The 5,385-nt window shown below is 37.0% G+C and overlaps 1 protein-coding gene across 1 annotated transcript in view; it reads right to left on the reverse strand.

Annotated features, from left to right (window-relative positions):
* The window catches only part of LOC103729808 (killer cell lectin-like receptor subfamily I member 1), a 47,008-nt gene that overhangs the window by 5,635 nt on the left and 35,988 nt on the right, over window positions 1–5,385 (reverse strand). The gene's annotated exons all lie outside the window — the stretch shown is intronic.

The following is a 5,385-nucleotide window of genomic DNA, read 5'->3' on the forward strand; positions in this document are numbered from 1 at the left end:
TAATTTATAAAATAACATTGTTTGCACTCATTACTTTTATAGGAAATTTACATGTCTAGGAAAATATATAAAGATTAATAAAGTTAACATTTTTAAAAAATATTACATATATATCACAAATTACTCAAATTTTAAAATGTATGGCTAATTAAATTATTTTGACCATTTTAATTGTACTATGCTAAACATCCCATTAGGTGTCCACTCCTGGCATATCTGTATAATACTTCCTTTTTAATATTTTATTTATTTATTTAATGTATATGAGTGTATTGCCTGCATGTGTGTAAGTGCACCTATGTCGTGCAATGCCTGTGGAGGTCAGAAGAGGACATCAGACCCCCTGGAACTGGAGTTTTGGATGACTGTTAGCTGCCATGTGGGTGCTGGGAATCGAACCTAGGTCCTCTGCAAGAGCAGTCAGTGCTCTTAACTACTGAGCCATCTCTCCAGCCCATCTCTACAAGAATTTTTGAAGGTATATTTTGAAGCGTGAAAAGATAATTTGAAACAAAATCATAAATTAAGTGTATACATCATAATTTCATACCAAACTGATATAGTTTTAAAATAAGAAACATTTTAAACATAAGAAAAAGAAATAAAGATGTACTTTGGGGATGCTGGAGAGATGACTCAGTGGTTAAGAGCACATACTACACACTTCATACATCCCCAAGAGTATATGAAATACATATATGAAATAATGTGTCATTATAAAACAAAATCATTCACAATTGCTAGGGAACTTACATACTGTCAATGCAAAACACAGCTCTTACTTTAAATGGGCAAAGAAATAGTTTAGTCTGAGCCAAGTATGAGTAACTGAGAGACCATGGCTTGGGAACATGGATTTGGCCTGTGTCAAATAACATCTTCCAAAGTGGAAGCACTTTCAGGAAATGCTTATAGTCACAGAATAAAAAAGGAAACAAAGAAAGTCATAAACCAATTATTTTCCAAATGCAATATCAGGGCCATAAAGCAGGCAGGTTACAGCAAAGAGGAGGAAACTCTGCCGTAGATTTTAGATATTATCTGATGCCATGCTTAGCTTTTGGGGCTGTAGAAACTAGCTGTATTGTAACACATTCTAAAGACTTTACCTCATAATTGAAGGGAAGTTCGATCAGACACAGAAATGGGGAATGAAGGTTTCTAAGGGAACTAAGTCAGTCCAAAATAATTTGGATCTGGACCTGCAGCATTCTAAATCTCCATAGTCACAATGCTTCAACCAGTTAATCAGTCTTTTAGGGTATTTCACATAGGTGTCGCTTTTATTTCTGGAAATTTTAATTCACAGAATGTATTAATATATATCTATATATTAATTTACTTTATTACCTTTAATTATGTGTTTGTATGTGCCTGTGTGCTTTCTCTTTCATGGTTGGTCTATTACTGTCCTTTACCCCAATCTTCATTCTACAAGTTGTTATTGTTCTGTTTTCTTTTCTTTTCTTTTTCTGTGACTTGGGTTACTAAAAACATTAGTTTCCCTTTCAGCCTTTTCCAAACTATTAAATATTCTGTACAAACACAGTTGGTAAGTGATTCGCTGCCCTTCTTGAAGTAACCACCACCACACCTCATGGTGTTTTTACTTCCATGTTCGCCACACACACCCTTGACTCTCTTCATTGACTTGGATGCTCATCTCCCCAAACTAAGATTCGGCCCTGTAATCTTTGCCTCAGGTAAAATTGCTTAAACAAGTGAGTCAAAGATTAGATTTATATATTTTTTTTTACTTTCAAAACATCTGCGCTTCATCAACAAGCAAACACAGATGTGTATGCGTTGCCGGGGCAGTAGCAAGTCTGACTTCCAGTTCCTCACCACAGCCTCTGCTTGGTTAGGCTGGGAGAACCTACCCTGTGCCTGTTAATACCAAGGTTCCTCATGAAACTACCACAGTTAAGGAATAAGAAGTAAAGAAAGAAACAAAAAAGGAAGACGATAAAGGAAGAGGGATCCAGAAATAGTGAAAGGAAACCAACAGGCAAAAATACCTGTGAAGCATTTAAATGCAAGAAGATGACATTATAAATGAGCAGCACTTGATGAACAAGACTGCTCAGTCTTTCCAAATGTTAAGATCAGACTTGGAGTAATAACACTACACCGGACAAGCATTAGGCTTGGCTGATAAGTAAGGCATGAACTGTGTATGTGCAGAAACCTCGTATTCATAGTCCTCACCCCCCCTCTACCCTGCCATTCCCTTAGCCTTTAAGGAAAACAAAAGTCAATTCTCTAGGGAGCTCTGCTATATTATCAAGATACTTTTTTGAAAATAACACCAGAAAGATCTATAATCCCCAAAGGAAAAACAATCTAAAGCTTCTTCTCTGGATGCTGCAATCTCTGGAAGGGAGATTTTGGAGTTGGTTGTGATAAGGAGATTGCTCTCAGCAAAGCAGACACTGAAGTAACCTGCAGTCAAGTTTGCTCTTCCCCAAAAGCATCCCACTCAGATTCTCAAAGTAGCTTTTGAATCTGTCTGTAGTCAGGGGCTAAAGGACCCTTGATATGGGTCTCTGCTCCAGAAAAGAAAACACGGACCCATATCAACATAACATAAATATAGGAAGTAAAAATAAATGTCTGGGACAAAAAAAAATCACTATTGGCAAAGTAGTGGGAATGGGGGATCTGCGTTCATCAGTGAAGGGCAGCCCTGTTAAAAATGTCAGGAACATGAGGAAAATAAGACCATCGGAAACCAGGAAAGAGAGAGGACAACGTCTGAACAAAAGAGAGTGAAAAGAAGAGTGAAGAGTAGAAGAGGGAGATTTGAAAATGCGGAGAATCCAGAGTGAGGGCGCAGCTCTGCAGTAGAGCACTTGACTGGTTTACATCACCCCTGGAGTTCAGTCCCCAGCCTGGGAAAGGAAGAGCAAAGGAGAGCGAGAAAACAAAAGACAGACCACCCGATAACGTGTCAGAAAGTCTAGCCATGAAAAAAGAAAAGTAAAATGAAGCAGAATATTAAAGAAATATTCATACTAAAATATTTAACAGTCGTTCTGTAGCTATCAGTATAAAAACAGTAAAATTAGGGGCTGGAGAGATGTCTCAGCAGTTAAGAGCACTGGCTGCTCTTGCAGAGGACCTGGGTTTGTTCCCAACACCCACAAGGTGACTAACAACCATCTATAACTCCTGTTCCAGGGGATCGGACGCCCTCTTCTGACCTCTGTGGGCATTGCATGACGTGGATGCACTTACATACCCACAGGCAAAACACTAATACACATAAAATATCAAAATATTTCTTAAAATATAATCTATTAATAGAAAAATTAATATTTCCATTAAATTTTCAAAAAAAATGACTGGAAGTAATAACTCTATATTAAAATAATTTAATGTCCAGTACATGGAATATTTAAAAAACAAACAAAATGAATAAAATACAAAGGCAACATTATTTAAAAATTGCAGAAAATCCCAAATGAAGAAGAAAATAAGGTAAATCACTTTTTTTTAATCAACCAAAATGCCATCAGGAATATGAAATCAAATACTATAACACTTGCTATTATTCACATGGGAGATAAAGAATTCATGAAAAATGTTTTTCACGATGTATTTTTTTGTTTATTATTTTTATTTTATATGTATGTGTGTATTGCCTGCATGTAAGTAAGTGCACCCATGTCATGCAATGCCCTCGGAGGACAGAAGAGGCTGTCGGATCCCCTGGAACTGGAGTTATGGACAGTTGTTAGCCGCCATGTGGATGCTGGGATTCGAACCTGGGTCTTCTGCAAGAACTACCAGTGTTCTTAACTGCTGAGCCATCTCTCCAAGCAAGCATGCTGAATATGAAGTAAAATGGAGAAAAAATGGAAAATGTTTAAATGGTGGTTTGAAGACAATTCACACTACCAAAAACAGCTCTAAGGGAGCCATTAAGCTTCATCTCTCCAGAGAAAGCCTTGTTGTCCTGAGTCTACAGCAAAGGAAAGATTCATCCAGAATACATAACACAGAAAAAAGACCAAAGAAATCACCTGTTGTTGAATGAAGTTAATCCAGGTTGAGTTGAAGATCAAAGTGTTTGAGAAGGGTCATCATGATCATGATCTGTGATCCACGGATCCATGGTTATCATGGTCCATGTGGATAAAGTGGGAGAGGAGAATGCTGAGCCAGACTCCCTCCGTGTGTCCCCATGGGTCATGGCAGGAAAAGACCTCAAACTACACAGAAGGAATACTTAGCAAATGGTAGTAAGAACATAGAATGCTGAAACATGGAGGCACTGAGGAAAACTTAGAGTTAAGAACATTTAATACTTCTCAGGAGCAAGAGACAAGGAAAAGCCAGACAGGAAATCGCTACATTAAATCACGTTGTGTAATGAACTCATAGATGAAGTTCATTACAATAAAATGATTGTATATTAAAAATAAATCATCTTGTTCTATTTTGTTAAAATTTTTATTTATTTATTTATTTTATTTAATGTGCATGAGTGTTACCTGCATGTTTGTAAATGCCCCAGTGTCATGCAGTGCCCATGGAAGCCATAGAAGTCATGAGAATCCCTGGAACTGAAGTTACAAGATGGTTGCTAGCTGCCACGTGGGTGCTGGGAACTGAACCCAGATCCTCTGCAAGAGCAGCTAGTGCTCTTAACCATCGAGCCATCTCTCCAAACCCCTTGTGCAATTCTTAACAGATGTGAATTAAAATGGTTTGAAGAGTTTATATGACGGAATATGCTTTTGCAACTATTTCCCAGTTAAAGTTGAGGCTATTTCTCCTCACTCCAAAGGTCACTCCTTCCCAATGAATACTCCCAACCCCTCCCCACATCAGGCAAACCTGGATTCAATTTACAACACTGTCCATTTCCATTGTCTTTCTAAATATTTGATACAAGTTTTCAGTGTGAGATTTTCTTTTCCAAATCACTTGCTTCACTCAGCATGTTTCTTAAAACTTGCACATTGAATGTAGAAATATTTAATTTGCTTTATTGTTTAGTCATATTTCATGATATGATGAAACAATAACTTGCCAACCATCCATCTGGTTGACTGTTCACAGTTAAGAGCAGTTATGAATGAAATGTTGGCAGGCACCTGGGTACAGTCATTTTTACATATAGTTTTCTTTCCTCCTGTTTACATGTATTCTAGTAGAACTGACAAAAATGTGTACTGGGTACTAGGACTGCTTTCCACATGCTCATCATCCTGGGTACTGGAATTTAATGTACAGTTTTCCTAGGATAGATTTCTATTTGACTGATTTTTGTTTTCGAACACCAGCAATATAGCAATTCAAAAATACTTACATTTCCTTTTTCCTGATAAAATAAAAGAAAAACAATATATTGTATATTTTAATATATAATATATAAAT

The sequence above is a fragment of the Nannospalax galili genome, unplaced genomic scaffold, assembly GCF_000622305.1.
Source record: "Nannospalax galili isolate Female #2095 unplaced genomic scaffold, S.galili_v1.0 scaffold1313, whole genome shotgun sequence".
Taxonomy (NCBI): Eukaryota; Metazoa; Chordata; class Mammalia; order Rodentia; family Spalacidae; genus Nannospalax; species Nannospalax galili.